Source organism: Lissotriton helveticus, chromosome 8, assembly GCF_964261635.1.
Source record: "Lissotriton helveticus chromosome 8, aLisHel1.1, whole genome shotgun sequence".
Taxonomy (NCBI): domain Eukaryota; kingdom Metazoa; phylum Chordata; class Amphibia; order Caudata; family Salamandridae; genus Lissotriton; species Lissotriton helveticus.
In genome coordinates, this window is record NC_136069.1 from 1,238,750,062 (window position 1) to 1,238,774,887 (window position 24,826).

Consider the following 24,826-nt stretch of genomic DNA (forward strand, 5'->3'; position numbering starts at 1 on the left):
TAAGTTGTGGAATTCATACCCGTTAGAGCTCTCAGGGCACCCTTCTCTTCTGTTTCGCAAGGCCTTAAAAACCTGGCTTTTCCCTTAGACATATCTGTAAGTTTGCCCCTACTGTCCCTGTGCTGGCTGTACCGTTCTAGCGCCTTGATGCCCTTGGGCTAAGTTCGCTCTTTATAAGACCACATTCATTCATTAGTGCTACTGGGGGTGACCTCCTGGTGCTTCCTTGGACCGTGCCCTTTACTCACCATAAGTTCTGACGATTGGTCTCGTAAGTCGCTGTAGAGAACATTTATGCAGTATTTGTTTTTTCTCCATAGCTTAACATTACCGCTTATGAAAATTGCACTAAGTGTCAGTTAGTCAGGCCCTTTAGAAGTTTGCTTAAGATTTTTGTATAGTTTCTAAATTGATCCAAACTACTGTAAAACCATGCCTGGGGCAGCAAGTCCATCCCAAAAGCTCAACCTGGGCCCATACAGGAAACTTAAGTTAACTCAACTTAAGACCCTCTGCCAAGCATGGAACCTGACCGTTTGATCTAGACCCACTAAAAGCCATCTGCAACAGTTGCTTGCAGAGAGCTTGACTCATGGCAGGGAATGAAACTCCTGAGGAGTCAGGGGAAGGAGAGGTGGACTAGATTGAGGATTAACTCAACACCCCAACTGACAGCAATTCCACTGGGAGTACTACAGCTAGTGTCCTAGAGAAAGCAGCGACTGAGATGCAGATATTTAGAAACTAGTCAAAATGGTAGAATTAGAGGCTCAACTCTTGGCTATAGAGGCAGAAAGAGCTGAAATGGGCCTAGGACCCATTCCTGGTGGCAGAAAAGTTTTAAATAGGGAGAAGGATGGTGCTTTTGACCCCAAGATACCCAAAGGGATTGTTCTCAAATATACAGAGAATGGTAAAATCACCAAATGGCTTACAGCCGTTGATAGGGCTTGAAAACTGAGGAAACTCCGGCAAAAGTATTGGGGTTCTCTACTCTCAAAGCTATTCTTAGACACTGAATGAGGCAGATGCTGAGTCGTATGACCTCATCAAGGATACCCTGATCGATGGCTCTAGACTCATAGCTGAGGAGTACAGGATCAGGTTCAGGGAAACTCGAAAAACCTGAGTCAGACCTGGTTCGTTTTTGTTGACTTCTCAGTCTAAACCCTAGGTGGCTGGTTGAAAGTTAACAAGATGCAAGACTATGATGGGCTTTATGATCTTATTATGAAAGAGCATCTGTTAAGTAGCTGTGTTCCTGAAAAGATGCATCATTACCTGGGAGACCTAGGTCCACTTTCTCCCAAGAATTGGAAAAGAAGGCAGACCACTGTGTCAGGACAAGTGTAACCAAGACAACTACTGGTGGGGGTGACCAAAAGAAATGGGTTGCTAAGCCTCCCCAAGGGAAAGATGGAGACCAGTCTGAAGATAAAAACTAAGAGTCTTCTTAAGGCCCCCAAAAACCGGTTTAGGACTGTGGGTCCAAGACAATGCACAGTCTAAGGGTGGGTACCAGGGTAACAACTGGGATCCCAAGAAGGCGTCAAAGTCAATGGGCATCAAACTGGAGACTGTAGCTGTCCCAAAAAGGCTACCCTTAGTGCACCTGCAGTTCCTGCAGTGGTAGGTCTCCAGATAGGATCCCAGGTGAGTCCTGACTGAAGAACCGGGTTTTAGAACCCAGCGGCGCCAGGGGCACGCCCAAAGTCTTCGGGTTCGCCTGTCTTAGAATACAGAGACACAGGATACTTCTGAGTGGCGTCAAAGATCAAATTTATTGGCTGCAGCCAGTAACAGAAGTCCTAGAAATCATCACGGTATGAGTTCTCAGGAGACTGCTCAACTTTACAAAGCAAGTCATCCCTTTTTATGCCAAACATATGCTTCAGGCAAACATTCCTTGTTTACAGTTTAACCAATCACATGTTTCCACAACAAAAGTATTGCATGACGACAAACCCATTTTACAGTTGTCCGGCCCATAATCAATCATTGAACAAACCCAACATTCTTCTTTAGACAAGCCGGACAAACCCATAATAAAAATGACCACAACCCATATCGTAAATAGACCATAAAGGAAGAAACCGACACAGATAGAAGTATGATAAGGCATGTTTGTGTGCAGTAAAACTTTATGATGTCGTGTGCTCTGATCCTTAACCTTGATCAGCTAAAGGGCAGGAACTGGTTTAACAAGGTCAGCTTCAGGCAACAGGGTCAGTTCACTCCGGTCAAACAGGAGTCAGCACGAACTCGAGCAAAGGTGTATATGTCCTTAAAAGACTGGTTCAGCCACAGTCGTCGGCCTATGTGAGGTCAACCACAAAATGGCTGCCATACACAAAATAGAACCCATGGGTTCAGAATTCACAGAACCTCAGACCCTCCTTTTGCCCTTGCATAGGCAATCACTCAGTCTGTATCTGAATCGATGTCAATATTCATCAGGTCATTTAGGTGCTGCTGGAGCATCATTCTATCTCTCTGTACTTCTCTCAAGACAGGCGGTCTCCTTACACACGTAGTAGCACAAAGGCCACATATGGCAGGACCACACTGTACACAAAGACAACACAGAAAAAGAATCGCTAAAGCCGTACCAATGACCATCAGAATCTTCCATCCCCAAGCGGATAACAGTCCCCAAAACCATCCAGTCAATGACCAATCTCCTTTGTCCACATGTATAGACTCGGAGATCGTATGCAGTCTGGAAATGGCCTCGTATACTGTAGGAGCATTATCTGGAATGAAAACGCAGCAACTCGATTGGATCACTTTACATACTCCACCTCGATCTGCAAGTATGACATCTAAAACCATACGGTTCTGTAACGTCATAAGGCGATCCGCTTGAAGCTCAGCAGTCAAATTACTAAGGGCACCGGCAGTTTAGTTTATGGTGGATTCAACCACTCTCGTCAATTGCCGCAAGCCTCTACTGTTAGCCATGGGTCCCCAAAATGGCAAGAAACCCTTAAAGAAGTCTCCAGCTTCTTGCCAGCGGTATCTTCCCGATCGAAGACACCCCTAGCAACTCTCGTCTTGTGGTAATCTGCAGCAGCAGTATACGTAGGAGGCAACAAGTATCCAACATAACACGTTCCCGAAAAATCAGAGGGCAACCATGTATATGCTCTGTTGTAACAATCAAAATACGTGCCCTTAGCTGCCAAAAACGGCGGGGCAGATTGAGACGTGAAAACATACGTATGAGTACAAACGCTCTTTCCCAACTGAGCTTTCGGATTTTTGCCATTACCTTGCAGACAAAAATGACCTCGGTGGGGTACGATCCAAATCGGAGGTGACCTCTTTCGTTTCTGCCTTTCACTCTGACTAACACTGTATCCGGTTGCGTTCCAACCAACATAAGCCAATAACTCATCCTTGGGAATAGTCCTATACGTATTGATATCCCTGCTCATATTCATGACTCCCTTCACCAAGGCTTGATTACTCGAGTTATCTCTCATGGAACGCAGGGGGTAGACTTCGAGGGCATAAATGAACATCGTCTGAAAAGCCCATAAAGACCCATTCTGACTAAACGGTAAGATCAGATAGGGAACACCTCTATCTGTAGTGGATGTATGACATTACAACGCATGCTTTTACATCGCATGCTTTTACAACGCGGTTTTTACAACGCATACCATTACAACGCATAGTGCTTTTAGGCGCTGGATAGTGAATTGTTTAATTTACTATTCCAACTCCAGTCCCCGTGGATAGTAGGGAAGGTGTTGGATAGTACATTAAACCTATTCCCTATCCTAGAGCGCCCCCCAGCGCAATGCGTTGTAATGGTTTGCGTTGTAAAAGTTGCGTTGTAAAGGCACTGCGTGGTAAAAGTTGCATTGTAAAGGTTGTTTACCATCTGTAGTATGTGGCATAAGACCGCACACCCAACAATTTGTGATGTTCACTACCAACTGATGTTGATGCAGGAGCTGTATGAATGAGTTATTTACAAATTCCGACCTTCTAAACTGCTCGTGTTCAGGTAAGATATGAAAAGAATGCAAAGAAGTAGTAGTAGGAAAAGACATAGGTTGGGAGGTGGGTGCAGAAGTCAATTGGGTAGTGAAAACAATCCAACCCACCAATGCTAACGTCATGCTTAAAAACATCAGAACACATGTTATCAGAAAACATTTGCTATGCATTAATTTACACAGTTTCATTTTAAAGTTAATTTCCTCGGCAGCTCTCTCCATCACAAAAAACTCCATCCTCTAACCGTGCTGTTCGCGGCAGTTGGTTTTCTTCCGCTAAGGAATGCGTCTGTCAGTCCAGGGAACGCCCTAGGACCAACCAGAACCGTCGACCTTGTGTCTACACGACTGCAATCCCAAGTCTTTATACCGCGACCCTACAGCTGAGCTCGGATGGCAGCTCGAAAAAGAAAAATAGGCCAAAACAGTTTCTTGAATGAGAGAGTGCAGTTCTCCAAAAACAAAAGGAAAAAATATGTTTTTATTTGTCCATTGTTTCTCGGTCGTAAATTATAACGGCCTTTACCAGGCACTGTCTGATCTTTAAACAGAAGTTCAGGCTCAGTGGTGTCCAATCTCAGATGCGGAGGTACAGCTGCTTGCAAAATGTCGTCGTCCTCTCGTTCAGACTTTGTCCATACTAGATGTGCATCGCTAACCGGCATGAACTTCGGCACTCGTTCTGTCTCTGAGTCACCAATACCTTCACGGATCCACTGGTCGTACGGCAGAGGTAAAGGCACCCTCTTACAATGTACGCCGTGGACCCAATTCCGCTTCCCGAAGACCTTCACGGAGGTTCTTGTCGACAGGAGCACCTGGTGGGGGCAGGTCCAGCGGGGCTGCTCGTTTTTGGTCCGCTGAAAGTTTTTCACGAGGACCCAGTCACCGGGATTGATGGTGTGACCTGGGTCCACAGATGCTGGTGGCAAGTTATCGTGAACCTGTTGATGCAAGACACGCAATTTAGCCGTCAGGTCATACAAATAGTCCACCAACACAGGATACTCGATGTCACTAAACTTCACTGGCCTCGGCACTCCCCACACATTCGCCGGGCGTCCAAAAACAATTTCATATGGACTAAGCCCAATTCAGGAATGCACTGTAGTTCTAGTTGACAAAAGTGCCAACGGCAAAGCATCGGGCCATTGGAGACCAGAACTCGCCTGAATTTTGGCCAATTTTAATTTCAGGGTGCCGTTATAACATTCCACTAAACCAGCTGATTGGGGATGATTCGCAGCATGAAATTTTTGTCTTATGCCCAAACCCTCACACACTTTCTTCATGATCTTCCCCACAAACTCACTTCCATTATCACTCCACACCATCCTTGGCAATCCGAACCTAGGGAAATATTCTTTGAGCAAGACTTGAGCTGTGGACGAGGCAGTATTATCTTTTGGGGGTATGCCTCTACCCATCTAGAAAAGGCACAAACAACTACAAGGACGCATTTCAAATTGTTGCATCTTTCCATGTGGATAAAATCCAATTGCAGAACCTCGAACGGATACGTCGGAGGTGCAAAGTGACCAGCTGGAGTTGGAGTTCCCTTGCCAGGATTACACATCAAACACACCATGCAATTCTTGACCACATTCTCTGCACATTTGGGAATGCCACCATTCTCCCACACTGGAGCCAACAACTTACAAATCCCTTTCGCACTAATGTGAGACAACCCATGTGCCATCGTAACCACCGCAAGCACATACGCATCCGGCAACATCCATCTTTGGTGTTCTGATAACTCAACCCAACAACCAGTCGAATCCAATCTACCCGTAGTTTCTCTCCACACACTCTTTTCATTTTCAGTGGCTTCAGTCTGGATTGATTTCACACTCTCAATCGTATCTTCACACATTCCAACTGCACCAATCCATCTCGCAGGGCCTGCAACATACATTCGACTCATCACAATTTTCGCCGTTTCTTTCTCAACTTCATCCGCAAATGCATTACCACGATCAACATCATCCGTAACCTTTCGGTGAGCGATACACTTCATAATCGCAACTTGCTTCGGCAAAGTAAGTGACTCAAGAAGCTCATTCACCAACTGCCCATGTTGAATCTTAGTCCCATGGGATGTGAGAAATCCCCTTTCTTTCCACAAGCGTCCAAAACTATGGGCAACACCAAACGCATACTGACTATCGGTATACACATTCTCTCTCTTTCCCTCAGACAAAATACACGATCTCGTTAATGCAATCAATTCCGCTGCTTGTGCTGAATTATAGCTCACTCGTGCAGTTTCAACAATTGTGCATAATGTCGTCACGGCATATGCTGCCGTTGTATCACCATTCGGAAGCTTGTAGCATGACCCATCAACCCATAGCGTACCATCAGGATCTAAAAGAGGAGTATCCTTCAGATCAACTCTACCCTTCGTTTCCTCTTCCGTCCTCAAAAAACAATCATGCTGTTCCTGACCATCTGTAGCCACACAAATCGGCAACAATGTTGCTGGATTCAATACATTACACCGCTTGATGTGCACATGACTAGCCAAAAGCGTCAATTCATAACCCGACAACCTCGCACTAGTAAGGTGCTGAGTCTTGGTTCGATTTAATAAAGTATCCACTGCATGTGGAACCATCACAACCAACGTATTATCCATCACCAATCCAGCAGACTGTCGGATAGAAACAGCCCCTGCCGCTGTAGCTCTCAAGCAACTTGGCAACGCTCTAGCTACCGGATCTAAAGTTGACGAGAAATACGCACATAGACGCTGCTTATCACCGAATTGTTGAGTCAAAACTGACAATGCACGACCCTCTCTCTCGTGGACATAGAGTGTAAAAGGCTTACTGTAGTCAGGAGTACCCAACACTGGAGCAGAACACAACGCATCACGCAATTCAGAAAAACTTTTCTGACAATCGTCAGACCAAGGAAGAGGGTTCGGTATATCCTTACAAGTCAATGCCAACAGAGGTTTTGCCAACAAAGAAAAGTTCGGAATCCACTGTCTACAATGCGACGTGATACCCAGGAAAGCATGTATCTCTCTCTGCGTACTTGGCACAGTCATTTGAGCAATCGCTTGAATTCGTTCTGGGGTCAACCTTCTTCCCTCCTTCGACAAGAGATGACCTAAGTAGGTCACTTCTTGGCGACAATACTGCAACTTCGAAGGTGACACTTTATGATGCAAGTCAGACAAATGTCGCAACAAAGAAAGAGTAGCTTCTTTACAAATGTCCTCACTATCAGCAGCCACTAATAAATCGTCAACATACTGAATAAGAGCAGCACCAGCAGATAACACAAAAGTATCGAGTTGAGTTTTCAAAGCCTGACTATAAATGGAGGGACTTTCACAATAGCCTTGGGGAGCTCTCTTAAATCGGAAGCTTCGGCCTCCTAAAGAGAAGCCAAAAATATCTCTACTCTCCTCAGCAATTGGAATACTGAAGAAAGCATTTTTCAAGTTTATGACTGAAAACCAGGCAGCTGAAGCAGGAATCAAAGTCAACAAAGCAGTAATATCTGAAACAACTGGAAACTGTGGCACAACAATCTTGTTAACCTCTCTAAGATCGATCACAAACCTGTAAAAAGGTGGCTGAGAAGAGTACGTGCGTTTCAGGACAGGCAAAACAGGACTGTTACCCACATTACCTCTCATTTCTTCAATCATAGATGATTGCTAAAAGCGCTCTTTCACCATCGCTAGAAATCCGATATTGGGGAATACGTGGCAATTTAACATTCGCTTTAAGCGTCACAACATAGGGTGGGATCTCCAAAAGACCCACATCATTAGGACCAGTAGCCCAAAGAGTATCAGGGAGAGAAAGCAATTCTGGTGGAAGCCGATCTTTAGACAAATACATCGGAGAGATCCTTTCTTACCCAATGTAAGCTGACTCCCGAAGGAGAACAATGCAATGTCGCATTCAATCTTTTCAACAAATCCAAGCCTAACAAATTCTCACCACAACCTGTCATTAAAATGAGAGGTGCTTCCAATTCACAAGGCCCTATGGAAAGAGACAAGGGACTAGAAACTGGATTACGAACTGGGGCGCCAGAGAATCCTACCGAAACATTCGTTAAGCCAGACAAAGGTGCGCCAGGGAGTTTAGAGTGCATGATAGAACTCTGCACCAGTATCCAAAAGAAAAGGCTCTACTACACCTGATGTAACTACTGCAACATAAGGTCCACTCTGGTCTACTGGAACTGACACTACTCCCTCTCTTTGTCCATGGCTGTCCTAGCAATCATTATAACTAGTACCCTCGTTTTCAACATAATAATCGTCAGTGTAGTATTGCGTAGATCTGCCAGTCTGTATATTCTGCTGATCAAAATAATTCATTGAACTCTGAGGAGGAAAAGAACGTTCGTTCTGAGGAAACGCACCACGTCCTCTACCTCTAGATACTTGCTGGAAACCACCACGACCTCTCAGACCCGACATACCACTTGTACGTTGTCGTAAAACAGGACACTCATTCTTGTAATGACCTTCCTCCCTACAATACGCACACTGATTCAGACCCAAAGGTGGTCTTGGAGCAAAATACTCAGGCTTCTGTGATATTCTCTGAAACTGTGGAGGTTGCTGAAACTGTGGACGTTGCTGTGACTCTTGCTGATTCGAGCGAGGCGGATACGCCTGCTGCAAAATAACTTTTGTCTTCAAGTCTTTAGTCTTCTTCTCTACTCTATCTTTCTCATCCTTATCCCTATTCTCATGGTACTGTGCAGTTGCCAATATCTGAGCCGACGAAGAAACAGCCCACGAACTCTCAGAGTCCTTCAACTTGTTACAAAGCTCTGAAAGTAAATTAAAGACAAACTTATCTATGAACAATCTTTGGCCACCTTCCGTACTCATGTCCTGACCACTATGATCTATGACTGTTTCTTCAAACCTAGTGAAGAAATCTGACACACTTTCATCTTTCTTCTGTTTGCATGCTGCTAACTTGTCCCAATTCACTCGTAAAGCCGGCATCATTGTCTTCATAAGGTTGATAATTCTGCCAGGTAAATCTGCAACTAGAGGCTCAGGCTTAGCTCCACCAACCTGTCTACCATCCGCAGCAGTAATATTAGCCCATGTATCACCTAACTCTGGCGCATTATCCTCATGACGAATCTTTGCCCACAAAGGTTGAGGAACTACGTTACCCAACAGCATGTCTATGTCAGCTAAATTCATGATGCATGCGTCAACTGTCTGGGACAATTCTTTGTAATGGCCAGCTGGATTCTTACGGGATCAGGTAAAGACTGTTTAAGGGCCAAAACTTCTACTCTCTTCCATGGAACATGTACCCATACTCTCTGAAAATGAGGCAGAACAGGTGGGATAGCGTTTGCGTCCCCTTCTCTCCAAACTGGGGGAAGCTCTCTCATTGGATATTGTCGTACCTTTCTCCTAACTGCGGAATCAGGCTCAAATAGTCGCTGAGAAGGAAAATCACTCCTAAACGCAAGTACCATCGCAACTGCTTTCTCAATTCCGGGACCCACTATCGTCCCTTTCGCAAACTCGGACTGTATATTTAGCAACTCCACTGGGACTGAACCCAAATCATTATCTTCCCATTCCTCACGAAGGAAAGTACACATAACTTCAAAAACATACCTTTGCTTGGGTGCTTCCCACTGCTGGAAAACATCCATAACTGACTCTAAGTTATACCTCGAAACATTCGAAACCCATCTGCGAGCCAAGAGATCTAACACTGCCTGTTCTTTGGGACCAGGTAGCTGACTACGCATTTGTTTACGTGCAGAAACAGGGGTCATACTCAATGACCCAAAGAAAGGAGACAAAAGACCAGTAACAGTATCAGTCATTCGTTGTCGAGCAGAAGGAGAAGCTGTCATAAGGACAGGAGACAAAGTATTTTGAGGTGATAGAAGTGTAGGGTTAGTAGCAAGAGAAGTTGAAGGTACAGGAGAATAAGGCAAAGTAGTTCTAGACAAAACCGATAGCAAAGTCGGCGGCCCCAGAGGAGGCTGCGCCGTAGGAGGAAGAACCAGCTGAGGAGGAGCCGGTGGCTGAACAGCAACGAGAGGTTGTGCAACTGGAGCTTGCGGAGGTGCCGTAGCACTCTGTGCATAAGGGGGTGGTAATCTCAACAAATGTGACATCAAAGGTTCCTTCTCAGGGTCCTTCGTTGCATTCTCAAGAAGAGATGGCAAAGCTGGATAACATTTATCAATAGCCATATTATGTTGCCTATCTGACACCTCAATTGCTTTATCTTCTTCGTTTTCTTTAAACTGCTTAGCAGCTTGCATTATTGATCCATCCTTTTCTCTTTTATCTCTTTTAGCTTGTTTAATTTCTCGTTGTCTGGCTTCTTTACGCCAAAGGCGAAAGGAGTCAAACATTGCCGGCCGGGCTTTCTTCCTAAATAATTTCGTTTCTAAATTATCTAAAATCTCGGTATCAAAACTACCATATTGGGGCCATCGGTAAACACCATCCTTCCTGGTATAGCGGACCCATACTTCATTGAACGTAATGGGGCCCACGCCGTGTTTAGAATAGAGCTCATAAGTCGGAGTTCCAACTGGAGGTATCGGACATGAATCCTCCAATCTGGAATCCCTGTTACAACCACAACTGAATATCCTCCTAATTTTGCTAAGACTAGACATCTTCGCTCACTAATCTAGCTTCAAACTTCAAGGGATTATCTACAACGATTTTTATTTTTTTTAAACAAAATTTTATTGATTTTACACATCAACAAAGAAACAGATGACAGTGGTTCCACTAATTGCCCGTTACATATCAATATTTCTGTTCATACCCTACATGTCAATGCCCTCACCTTCCCGCTCCCTCCACCCTCTCTACCCCCACCCCCCCATGTCAGTGTGCCTCATATGGTACTCTTGCGTTGCAACATAAATCTGCATGAAACAGCAGGTGTCTCCTCCTAGGTCTGAAACAGTAACTCCCACTCTGAGACGGGGTCTGAACGCTGAATAGACCCGTGCATGCCACTCCTTCCAACCTCCACTACCCCCAGTGCGATCATTCAGTCCCTCGGCTGGTAACGGGTGTGTAGGCCTAATGTGCTATTCCCCTTGTAGGTGTCCCCGCCCTCCTCGCTACCATCGCTTCCTCAGGGCCTACTTGAGCCTCCGCCTCACTGCCCTTTACAACGTCGGACATTGATTGTAATTCTACTACCAGCGCACTCCACGCCCTGGCTGTTTCTAGCGCTTTATCATTGGCTGCGCGGGCGGCTAACTGTAAGCGGAGGGTCCCCTCACTAGAAGCCCATTGCGGGAAACACCCCCGCCATCTCAGGAAGCTGGGCCCCCCGCTGGACTTCCAGTGTAGGGTGAGCTCCCTCTTGGCCAGGATCAACCCCAGATCGAAAAATTTACTGGTAACTTTCGTGGATGGTGTGTGCGGGAACCAAAGTAGGAGGCAAGCTCCCATGTCAATTTCAACATGGCGTCCAGTAATCTCATTCAGACAAGTCACGACATCAGCCCAATACGAACCAAGCCCCGTGCAGGCCCAGAACATGTGTCCAAAGTCAGCACCCTCCGAGTTACAACGAGGGCACGCCGATTGCGCCCCACCTAAAACCCGCTGGATCTTGGCCGGCGTCCAATACGCCCTATGTAGAGTGTAGTATTGGACCAATTGGAACCGAACATTGCGCGTGCCCTTCCAGGCCCGGCGCACAAGTTGGGGCCAAGTCGTCTCCGGGATCTGTCGGCCCAGGTCTGTTTCCCAGCGTTCCCGTAGCTTGTCTAGTGGGGGGGGGGGGCATCCAGCGCCAATCTCCTATATAAACAAGTAATGGCCTTGAAGGTGCCAGCCGCCATCATGACATATTGACAGCCTAATGACGTGGGAGGTTCCGCCAAGCCCTTCCTCCAGCGTCTCTGGATCGCAGCGACCAGAGCCGCATGGAGTAGGAAGTCGCCTCTCAGTAAGTCAAAAGCCTCCCGCAGGTCGGAAAACGATAACAAGACACCATCCCTGTACAAGTCCCCTACCATGTGGACCCCATTGTCCTCCCAAGTAGCCAGCCCTGACCAGTCCCCGCTGTGCGGGAGGGCTGTACACATACCTAAGGGGATCTCCGGCGCATAAGGAATGTGGATACCAGCCCGTTTTTGAATACGAAGCCAGCAGTGACGGAGGGTACGTTCCTCCAGAGACAGCTGGTCCAGACGAAGTCCCTGTTGAAGCAATATGAAAGACAGAACATGTCGCCGTATAATTCTGCCCTGCGGGCTGTCTGGACCCCTAAACTCCCGCGCCATAGCCTGTGTAAGCCACTGCAGCTGTGCCGTCAGGTAGTACCATTCGAAATCCGGCACAGCTAGGCCTCCCTCCTCCCGCGATCTAAGTAGGGTGGATAAAGCTACGCGCCTCCTGCCAGAGCCCCAGAGGAATCCTATCACCATCGACCGCAATGTCCGAAAAAAGGAGAGCGGAATTCACACCGGTAGTGTGCAGAAAAAATAAAGCAAGCGCGGGAGGACCACCATCTTCAGTAATGCTATTTGTCCGGCCACAGACAAGGGAAGGGTACGCCAAAATCCAATATTGCCTCTGATGCCTCTCAACGCTCTGCCCACATTCCATTCATACAGGGACGCATGGGTATGATAAACGTGAACCTCGAGATACGGTAGACACTCCGGCTCCCAACGTAGTTCCCCAAGCTCTGTGGGCCGTGCACACCGAGGAGTCAGGGGGAACATGCAGGTCTTGGACCAGTTAACACGGAGCCCCGATAGTGCACCAAACTCTCGGAGCAAGGCCCGTGCTCCCCGCACCGAAGTCTCCACATCGGCCAGATACAGCAGGAGGTCGTCGGCGTACAGAGAAATGTGGTGCTGGACACCACGCAACAGCACCGCCTCATAGTGCCGTCCCTGTCGCGCCCGCGCCGCCAGAGGCTCAATCGCCAAAGCGAATAGGAGCGGGGACAGGGAGCAACCCTGCCTAGTACCCCTCGTCACTGCACACGCCGCGGAGATCGTACGGCCCGTGCGGACCCTAGCAGCAGCAGAAGCATATAGCAGCTGCGTCCACCGGATGAATCCGTCCCCCAACCCAAACCGACGCAGCACACAGAACAGATACGGCCATTCCACGCTATCAAACGCCTTTTCGATATCCACCGAAAGGACAGCCGCGTCTGGAGGGCCCTCCCCCTCAACGTCCATAACCCGTATCAAACGCCGTATACACGCCTAGGTGCTCCGCGTGGGGATAAAGCCCGCCTGATCCGGGTGCACGAGGGCACACATGTGGGCCGACAGTCGCGTGGCCAGAATCCTGCTCAGCACTTTATAGTCCACAGTGAGCATCGAGAACGGACGGTATGCCGTTCTTGCCGTGGGTTGGCCGCCCTTCTTCAACAACCTTCAACGAAAAACAAGGGAAACCCTACTCACAAAGGAACCAGGGCCAACAATTATAACAAGAACAATGGTTCCAGTGGTGTAATCAGAATAGTATAAATTAGTTCTATAGCTCAATAGCAATGAAAATTAGTACTGAGGATTGACAGGCATGAAAAAGAGAGATGCACGTACAATTGTGTATAGTAGTTATGTATTTTACTTCATTGTATGAATCATGTTACAATATATCATACAGTACCTTACATAAAAAAAGGAAAACTATAAACAATACATAAGAGTGCAGTGTTTCCCAAGTGTATCACAAAAACCAAGTTAAACATATATAAAACACATAGATGCTCATAAGGCACAGGGGTTTCTAATTGAATATATGAAAAGGAAAAAGACCCAGGAGAATAATGTAATTCTTAAAAGTGTTTCTACACAATCGTAGACACTTTATATCAGGTTCTGTTCCTTATAGCGTCGACGGCGTTTCGACCCTCAAGGATATGGGTCTCGTCAGGACAGGACAATGAATGACATCTAGAATCTGGATTTTATCCTGTGTGCACCCATGCACGGTGAAAAAATGGAAGGGAATTACTCACCAACAAGTGACCCAGCCGGGCCCACTTGTGGTGGTCAAAGAATTTCAATGTGCAATATGTGCACGTGGGCAGTAGTAACGTAGTTTAACGGTGACTGTGGTTGCACCTGTGATTATTTAGTAATTGGCAAGAATAGTCCAATTTACAACCGGTTCGATAATCCAATGGTGGCCGTGTTGTTCAAAACGGGGGAAAATGCCTCACTGCTGTGGAGCCCGATCACGTCTCACAGCTCTCTCCTTCCGTCAAGTGCACATTGAAATTCTTTGACCACCACAAGTGGGCCCGGCTGGGTCACTTGTTGGTGAGTAATTCCCTTCCATTTTTTCACCGTGCATGGGTGCACACAGGATAAAATCCAGATTCTAGATGTCCTTCATTGTCCTGTCCTGACGAGACCATATCCTTGAGGGTCGAAACGCCGTCGACGCTATAAGGAACAGAACCTAATATAAAGTGTCTACGATTGTGTAGAAACACTTTTAAGAATTACATTATTCTCCTTGGTCTTTTTCCTTTTCATATATTCAATTAGAAACCCCTGTGCCTTATGAGCATCTATGTGTTTTATATACGTTTAACTTGGTTTTTGTGATACACTTGGGACACACTGCACTCTTATGTATTGTTTATAGTTTTCCTTTTTTTATGTAAGGTACTGTATGATATATTGTAACATGATTCATACAATGAAGTAAAATACATAACTACTATACACAATTGTACGTGCATCTCTCTTTTTCATGCCTGTCAATCCTCAGTACTAATTTTCATTGCTATTGAGCTATAGAATTAATTTATACTATTCTGATTACACCACTGGAACCATTCTTCTTCAACAACGGCACAATAATCGCCTCCCTCGTAGACTCCGGCAGCCTGCCCAGTTCCCACGCCTCTCCATAGACCTGCAACAACCGAGGTGTCAGAAGGTCAAGGAATGCAACGTAGAACTCCACCGGGAGACCATCACCCCCCGGCGTCTTCTTCCGGGCCATGAGTTTAATCGCTGCTCTAATCTCCCCCTGCGTAACAGCAGCACCCAGGGCATTCCCCTGCTCCGGTGCCAGCTGCGGTAGCTGGGCCTCATCTAAGAAGGCATCCAATCCCTCCGGGGGCAGTGACAGCCTACTCCGATACAACTCCGAATAATAAGCTAGGAACTGGTAATTAATTTCCCGTTGGGAGCAAACCAGCGCCCCAGTAGGCGTGCTCAGGGACAGAATCGGCGTGTTCCCAGAGTGAGGATTTGCTAGCCACGCCAGCAACGATCCGGCTCGATCCCTCTCGGCGTGGGCCCGAACCATGTACTCCCGGTAGTCATGGCAGCGAAGCCTTTCCAATTGCACGGCCACCCACTTCCTCCCTATCGCCCCCCGCCGTGTGGTTAGCCTTCTCCACCCGCCGGAGCGAGTCCTCCTCCCGCTCCACGTCAGCCAGCAGCGTCCTACGCACCCCGGCCGAGGATGAGAGGCACGCGCCTCGTACCACCACCTTGAAGGCATCCCATTCGATCGCTCTGGCCGATGCGGTGCCTGCGTTCTCCCGAAAATAGCGTTTAAGGCATTCCTGCAACTCCGTGCGAAATACCGGATCTTCCAGCATCAACGGATTCAGCTGCCATGTGGGAATCGGTTGCCGTTGCCTAGACCAAAGGACCGTGAGTAAGCAAGGGTTGTGGTCCGAGATCGTCCTCGCCAAGTATTCGCTACTGCATGCCAGTTCCTGGGCCCCAGCCGAACAGAGAATGGCGTCAAGGCGGACGTGGAGATCGTGCGGCGTGGAGTAAAACGAGTAGTCCCTGTCGGTGGGATGGAGCGTACGCCAGGCGTCCAGGAGGCCCCACTGCTCTTGCCAGGTCCTCCGGGCTGTGGCCACCCTGAGCACTACCGATTGAGCCAGCGGGGGATGAGAGCGATCTAAATCCACATCCACCACCGAATTAAAGTCCCCCCCCAGGAACACCGTGCCGACCAATAGGGACGCCAACCTCTTTGAGAGCGCCGAGAAGAACGCGGCCTGGTCAAAATTAGGGACATAAACACTGCATAGCGTGACGTCCCGGCCATCCAGTCTCCCCAACACCGCAACAAACCTCCCCTCTGAATCAACCTCCGTCGTCATGGGTTGGAAGGGGACGCCCGCCCGAACCCAGATCAACGCTCCTCTAGCATGAGCGGAATAGGTAGTATAGAAAAGTTGCCCTCTCCAACGCCGCTGCAGCGCTCGCCCTTCTGCCAGAGATAAATGCGTTTCCTGCAAAAAGGCCACCTGAACCCCCCTACGCACTAGATATGCATGCACCTTATACCTCTTACCCATGGAGTTGAGCCCCCGCACATTCCATGTAACACATTTCAGTTCTAACTTAGCCGCCATCAGTAGGTCTATAGCGGCGGCCGAACCACAACAACCCTAGCGGCACACTGACAAACCCCTACAACATCCAACACCCCCAACCAACCCCCAACCCATCCTCCCCCAGAACAGGCGCCAAACAGTTGTTACCCATCCAAACTCCTACCCCCACAAATGAGGGAAACTCTGGAAAGCACCAGAGACTCACAGGCAATGTGAGATAGAGGGGATAGCTCAACACCCTCCGGCCGGACAGCCAGGGACCAAACACACCAGGATGGGCCGATCCCGATTAAGAAGGGACCTCTCCACCCCCTCCCTCCCCAGCAGCACCCCCGCCCAATCAAGAACACAGTGCCATGGGGTCCCCGTCAGCCCCGTTAACTCCCCGGTAAGGTAAGGAAAGGAGCCACACCCAGCACCCCGTAGGAAAGGACTCCAGTAACCATGGCACAGTCACCCCCATAGTTCGGGCACCCCTCCTTACTGTTCCTTGCTCAGCTGCCAGGCGGTCACTCGTCCAACAGTCCATCGGCCGTCTGGGGGGTAACCTGTGGCGGATCCCCAGGTTCCTTCTCTGAACCCCCATCCGAGCCCCCCAGTCCCGCTTCATCAGAGCCCAAACGAGAGCCCGAGTCCACAACAGGGCCCTCCGCCGCTACTCCAGAAATGAGCGACACCGCCTGTAGGGCGGCCTGTCTCTCCAGTTCCGTCTGTGACGCCGATGGGGAATGACGGCTCTGTCCTCGATTCCGATAGCGCCTGCTTCGGCGTGGCCGTGGCCGGCCCTCCGTGCCCTCCGTCCATGTTCCCGTACCATCTTTGCCCGCTCTGTACCTTTCCAGCCATTGCCAGGCGTCATCAGGTGAGTCACAAAACGTCGCCACTCCATCCACCAGCACCTTCAGGCGTGCCGGGAACAGCAGAGAGTACTGAACTCCCTCGTCGCGGAGTTCTCGCTTGACAGCGACGAAGGAGAAGCGGCTGCGCTGGACCTCTTGAGAGTAGTCGGGAAAGAGGGACACAGATGCATTGTCCACCTTGTACCGACCATTCGACCTAGCTTGACGTAGGATAATGTCTCGATCCCTGAAGTGCAGCAGTCGGGCTATCACAGGCCGAGGGGGGCGGCCCGGAGCCAGAGGCCTGGCTGGGACCCTATGAGCTCTCTCCAAGGTATAGAAGTGCGTCAGGCCCTTCGGCACCACCACATCCCGCAGCCAGCGTTCAAGATAGGAGATCATATCATCCCCTTTGACATTTTCAGGCAAACCCAACACTCTGATATTGTTGCGTCCTTCCGCGTCAGCTGCCCTCCTCTCCAGTTGCTGCACCCTTCGCGCCAAATCATCCAGCGTAGCGTCCGTCGCTTTCTGGGCCGGTTCGAGCGTCTCCAGCACCAGCTCCGCAGATTTGGCGCGGTCAGCAAGTTTGTCATGGTCCGCTTTCAGTAGGCCGAGGTTCGTGGATACCAGTGCAATATCCTGGTGTAGCGCTTCTCTTGTGTCCCCTATGGCCTTGAGGATCTGGTCCATCTGCTGCTGTTGGAGACCAGTGCCCTGGCTGTCCGCTGGTCGCTGGTCGTGCACTTCAGAGGAGTCCTCAGCTTGGTCCGCCGAGGCCGCGCCATCACCCTTCCGTGGCTTCCCCATGATGCACCACCAGAGCACGTAATCGCGTCAGGCACCAGGTGTCTGTCCCGTAGTGGGACCAGGGCTGCAGGGCGCACCTCCACCTAGCTGGCCCGCACGTGAAGCAAGGTGAGGTCCACTAGAGAACTCCGGGGGGTAGGGCAGGTCCACTCTCCAGCTCCCTTGTACGCGAACACGGGCCACCAGGCATGCCAGTTGTGGTAGGTCGCACCAGACACCCAACGGATGACCGTGGAATCCAGGAAACAGGACCCGCAGCTAGGGGAGCTCCAATATCACTCCGGCGTGTATCCGGGACCAAGGCCAGAGTCTTGCGCCAAGGGAATCAGCCACGCCGAAGCAGGCCGGCCGGGGGCCTCTCGCAGCCCAGGGCCTGTGACGTGGGCCCCAATGTGCCACCACCAGAGTTTACGATTCAGAAAAGGGGGTGGTGATGAACAGAGTGTCTGAATTAAGCAGACCACTCTTACCCAGTCCAAAGATCAGGGCTTGATCCATCACCGTTATTTAGCTCACTGCCCCATCCCAGCTCAGAACCTGGCTATATGCAAATTAGTCTGTCCCTGGCCCAGTGCATCATGGGAACAGGGCAGACCAAACTACCAAGCCAATTCTTCACCAGAAAGGAGACAAGCTACCGGGGACCGGTTTCTGGCATTTAAGCCTCGTCGGCCCGGCTTGCTTGAATCCTGATGGAGCAGTGAGCAAGGGACTCATGTCTGAGTATACCCTGCCACACCTATAGTGGCCAAAAACGATTCAGAAAAGGGGGTGGTGATGAACAGAGTGTCTGAATTAAGCAGACCACTCTTACCCAGTCCAAAGATCAGGGCTTGATCCATCACCGTTATTTAGCTCACTGCCCCATCCCAGCTCAGAACCTGGCTATATGCAAATTAGTCTGTCCCTGGCCCAGTGCATCATGGGAACAGGGCAGACCAAACTACCAAGCCAATTCTTCACCAGAAAGGAGACAAGCTACCGGGGACCGGTTTCTGGCATTTGAGCCTCGTCGGCCCGGCTTGCTTGAATCCTGATGGAGCAGTGAGCAAGGGACTCATGTCTGAGTATACCCTGCCACACCTATAGTGGCCAAAAACGATTCAGAAAAGGGGGTGGTGATGAACAGAGTGTCTGAGTTTAAGCACGGTCCCCCCGGTGCAGTAGCAGGCCCCTGGTATCGCACCAGCTCCTGGTCCTCCAAGTGAATAACCGGGCCCTCAGGGGGCCGAGCACCAACTCCTGCGTCCGGTGCCCGGCCGGCTCCGCTATGAGGTCGGAAATCCTGGCCCCAATGCACCTGACGTGCAGCCTTGCCCAGTGCTGTCCCACACAGTGCCTGCACCTACGAGTCTGCCACAATCTATGAGCGCCCCTCAGCAGCCAGGCGCAGCGTCGCCGCTGCTTCTCTCGGGCCTGGCTACCCGTCCGTGCACTCCAGCCAAGGGCAGCCGCAGGCGCTCAGATGCCTGTGCGAGACGTCCGCGGTGCCCTCCTCAGCCGAGCCGCCCCTCCGATTGCGTCGGCTCGCACACAGCTGCGCTGGGACAGACCTCTCAGCGGCCCCTCCCAAATCAAGGCCGGGGATCAGGAACAGATGTAGGCCCACAGCAAAACCGCCGTCCGGCAGCGCTCCAGCCTCCCGGAGGCCGCCGAGGTCAAAGCGATCGCGGGGCTCTCCTAGCGTGTAGCTGTCGTATCGCCCTCAAACTTCCAGGCACCACAGCAGGTCGGCGAACAGCTCTCCGCCGGCCAGGCACAGCGCCACCACAGCTCCGCTCGGGACCAGCCCTTCGTTCTTGCACACCAGCCAGGCGCAGCCGCAGGCCCTCAGACGTCCGCGCCGGAGTCTGCGGTGCCCTCCGCAGCCAGGTCGCCCCTCCGGTCGCGCCGCCTCCCACACCGTCGCGGCAGGTCAGACGTTCCGGCGAATCCTCCTAAATCGAGGCCGTGGATCAGGGACGAGTGTAGGCCCACAGCAAGATGGCCGCCCGTCGGCGTTCCAGTCACCCGGCGGCCGCCGAGACCAGGGCGATCGCGGGGTTCTGCAGGTGTTCAGCAACTGTCGAGTGGCCCCTACACCTCCAGGAGCCACAGAAGGTCGGTGGGGCCGCTGGGGAGGGAGTTAACCAGGATAAATGCTGAGATCGGCCCGGAGCTCCGGACTCAGGCGACCATGCTCAGCAGTGCTCAAGCCACACTGGATTATCTACAACGATAGTCTCGCAAATATACGAGTCCCTCGGCTTTGGAAATTGCAATTTTCAAATCAAAACTAAGGACCAAACAAACTAAGAACCAAAGAACCAAAAACTAAGGACTGGGAGCGACCCACTTATACTTAACTGAGGTATCAGTCACGCCACCAGAAGACCCGTCTATCGTCTCGCCGTACAAAGCATCACAAATGGGTCCAAGACAGGGCGACAGTCAGGGCAGCAGTCCTTCGTAGCCGTCAGGAAAGCGGGAAGCCTCGCAGCAAAGACCTTCAGTCCATGTTCGACATGCCGGGGTCGATGAAGTGGTGGCCGTCCTCCAGAATTTCCTCACGAAGCTCCTCACGATCTACAGGCTTGGACCGGTACCGCTGAAGTCGCCCCACGTTGGGCGCCAACTGGGTAACCGGGTTTTAGAACCCAGCGGCGCCAGGGGCACGCCCAAAGTCTTCGGGTTCACCTGCCTTAGAATACAGAGACACGGGATACTTCTGAGTGGCATCAAAGATCAAATTTATTGGCTGCAGCCAGTAACAGAAGTCCTAGAAATCATCACGGTATGAGTTCTCAGGAGACTGCTCAACTTTACAAAGCAAGTCATCCCTTTTTATGCCAAACATTATGCTTCAGGCAAACATTCCTTGTTTACAGTTTAACCAATCACATGTTTCCACAACAAAAGTATTGCATGACGACAAACCCATTTTACAGTTGTCCGGCCCATAATCAATCATTGAACAAACCCAACATTCTTCTTTAGACAAGCCGGACAAACCCATAATTAAAAGGACCACAACCCATATCGTAAATAGACCATAAATGAAGAAACAGAAACAGATAGAAGTAGGATAAGGCATGCTTGTGTGCAGTAAAACTTTATGATGTCCTGTGCTCTGATCCTTAATCTTGATCAGCTAAAGGGCAGGAACTGGTTTAACAAGGTCAGCTTCAGGCAACAGGGTCAGTTCACTCAGGTCAAACAGGAGTCAGCACAAACTCGAGCTAAGGTGTACATGTCCTTAAAAGACTGGTTCAGCCACAGTCGTCGGCCTATGTGAGCGCAACCACAAAATGGCTGCCATACACAAAATGGAACCCACGGGTTCAGAATTCACAGAACCTCATGACCAAGACAGAGAGCTCACTGACGCAACTTTAGCCTCGCAGGGTGGGTGGGGATCCCAAGAAGGCTTGGTGCTTTAATGTCAAAGTCAATGGGCACCAAACTGGAGACTGTAGCTGTCCCAAAAGGCTACCCTTAGTACACGTGCAGTTCCTGCAGTGGTAGGCCTCCAGATGGGATCCCAGGCGAGCCCTGACCATGTCAGAGAGCTCACTGAAGCAACTTTAGTCTCTGCGGGTGGGTGGATGTAGCTGCCCCGGCTGTCTGACCCAATAACCTGGAGAAATATAGACAACAACCTCATATAAATTGGATCCAAGTTAAAGCACTGACAGATACAGATGCAAGTTTCACCATGGTGACTAAAAAACTGATATCCCGAGGACAGTATCTGACTGGTGAGACATTCCCAGTCATCAATGCTGACAACCAAACTACGATCCATCCCATGGCAAGGATGTCCTTAGAATGGGGAGGGGTTACTGGCTAAAAGAAGGTGGTGGTATCCTCTGCAATTCCTGTAGCCTATCTGCTAGGAAATGATCTGGAGTTCTCAGCCTGGGCCGAAACAAAAGACCCATGCAGCTATGCTGGGCATACTCAAAGGGATGTTTGTAAAAACAAGAGCACTAAGCAAAGCCCAGGGTGAAAAAGAGGACTTGGAGCCTGGAATAATGGCCTAACCTTTCGAGAGAAAAAGCCAGAAGTCTAGGAAATCAACTTCAAATCAGACCCAAGTACAAGCCCCCTCTCCTCAGGGGGGAAGACTTGTCAGCCCCAGAGGGAACTGAGCCCCAGGAACTTGGGACTTACACGGCAAAGCTCCTAGGCCCAGGGGAACTCTCTAGGGAAGGTCTGTGCCAGGGACAGAAGACCTGCCCCACTCTTGAGAGCCTGAGACAACAAGCTGCTGATCAGGAAAAGGGAGATGTCAGTGACACCCACCGAACCTATTAGTTGAAAGGGACTTCTGTACACTGAGGCCAGAGACCCCAAACCTGGTGCCATTAGGAAAGAGTGGTAGTCCCTCTGAAGTGTAGAGAGTTCTTACTCACCTTAGCACCTTAGCACCTTAGCACATGATATCTTCTTAGGTGGGCATTTTGGCAAGGCCAAAGCTTGGAACAGGTTAGTCACCCACTGATACTGACATACAGGTATGTCCTAGAAGGTGAAGGAATTGTGTAACTCTTGTGTTATTTGTTGAGCCCATGTTAAGACGGGTAACCACTTAAAGGCCCCCTTAATTCCACTTCCAGTGGTTGGGGTTCCCTTTGAAAGGGTAGAGATTGACGTTGTTGGCATGCTGGGCCCTCCAACAGCATAAGGGAACAGATTTATACTAGTGGTAAAGGATCATGCCACCAGGTACCCTGAAGCTATTCCCCCTAAGGACTGTCACTGCTCCTGCAGTTGTCAGAGCCCTCATTAGTATACTTATTGGAGTGTTCTTTCCTAAGGAAGTGGTGTCAGACAGAGGAAGTAACTTCATGTCTGTCTACCTAAAAGCCATGTGGGCTGAGTGTGGGGTGACCTATAAGTTCACCACCCCCTATCACCCACAAACAAATGGTGTAGTTGAGAAATTCAACAAAACCATGGAAGGTATGATCAATGGACTCCCTGAAATACTCAGAAGGAGAGGGAATGTCTCCTTGCCATGCCTGCTTTTCGCCTTCGGAGAAGTACCACAGAAGGAGGTAGGTTTTTCCCCTTTTGAGCTACTGTTTGCTCATCCTGTAAGGGGTCCTTTGTTTCTAGTGAAGGAGGACTGGGAGAGACCATAGTGGACTATGTAGCTGGCCTACATTCAAAGATAGCTGAATACATGGAAAAAGCATCACAAAAACATTGAGGCCAATCAAGGGCTCCAGGAGCTCTGCTATAACCAAAAGTGTGCACTGGTAGAGTTCCAACCAGGGCAGAAGGTGTGGGATTTTGGAGCCTGTGGCTCCTAGGGCCCTCCAGGTCAATTAGAGTGGGCCCTACCCCACCCTTGAAAGAAAAGTGGAGGTCACCTATCCGTGGGATCTTGGCACTTGCAGGAACTTTAAAAGGATCATACATGTAACCCGCCTTAAACCCTACCATGACAGGGCTGATCTGGCCATGCTGATCGTCACTGAAGAGGATCAGGAAGAACAAAGTGAACCTCTCCCTGACTGCCTCTCTCACAATCCTGAAGATGGGTCAGATTAAGGAGTTTTCAGACACCCTCTATGCCCAAGAGCAAGCTGACTGCAGGCAAGTCCTGCAGCAGTATGCTGAACTCTTCTCATTGACCCCTGGCCAGACAAGCTGGTGTACACATGATGTGGACACTGGGAACAGCCTACCTGCCAAAAATAAAATATAGAGGTAGTCTGACCAAGTCAAGGAGATCAAAGCAGTCTGCAAGATGCTAGAATTAGGAGTCATTGAACCCCCTGAGAGCCCCCGTTGTTTAAGTGCCAAAATCTCATTCCAAGGGTGGAAAACCAGAGATGCGGTTTTGTGTGGACTAAAGTGGCCACAATGCAGTGACTAAGGCAGATGCACACCCAATTCCTAAGGCACACAAACTGATTGACAGGTTAGGGGTAGCCACGTTTCTCAGGACTTTTGATTTGACATCAGGGTACTGGCAGATTGGTCTGACCCGGGATCAAAAGAAAAATCTGCATTCTCAACCCCAGATGGGCATTATCAGTTCACTGTGGTGCTCTTTAGACTAAAGAATGCTCATGCTACCTCCCAAAGGTTGGTGAACAAAGTCTTTGCTGGTTTGTAATCTTTTAGTGCAGCATATCTTGATGATATTGCTGTCTTATAGCTCCACTTGGCAGGATCACCTGATCCACCATTGAAAGGTCCTTAAGGCTCTGCAGAGTGCAGGCCGCAATATCAAGGCAAAGTAAGGGCCAGATAGGGCAGGTCTGTGTTGTATACTTGGGCCACCTTGTAGGTGGAGGCCAAGTTCAACTCTTACAACCCAAAATCCAGACAATTGTGGACTGGGTAGCTCCAACCACCCAAACACAAGTCAGGGCATTCCTTGGCTTGACTTGGTACTACAAGAGGTTTGTGAAGGGGTATGATACTATTGTGGCACCCCTCTCAGAATTGATCTCTAAGAAATGCCAAAGAAGGCAAACTGGACTGTGAACTGTCAAAATGCTTTTGACACTCTAAAGCAAGCAATGTGCTTAGCACCCATTCTGAAAGCTCTGGATTATTCTAACCAGTTCATAGAGCAGGCAGGTGCCTCTGAACATGGGATAGGAGCGGCCCTATCCCAAATCAATGATGATGGCCATGACCAACCTTTTAATTTCATTAGCAGGAGGTTACTCCCCAGAGAGCAGCGTTGGAGTGACATTGAGAGGGAAGCCTTTGCTGTGGTTTGGTCCCTGAAGAAGTTGAGGTCATAATTGTTTGGCTCTCACTTCCTTGTTCAAGCTGACCTCGGGCTTCTCAGATGGCTTATGAAAAGGAAAGGGGA

General features: G+C 49.6%; 1 protein-coding gene across 1 annotated transcript in view; it reads left to right on the forward strand.

Annotated features, from left to right (window-relative positions):
• Positions 1-24,826, forward strand: part of GTPBP6 (GTP binding protein 6) — a 128,330-nt gene that overhangs the window by 47,034 nt on the left and 56,470 nt on the right. The gene's annotated exons all lie outside the window — the stretch shown is intronic.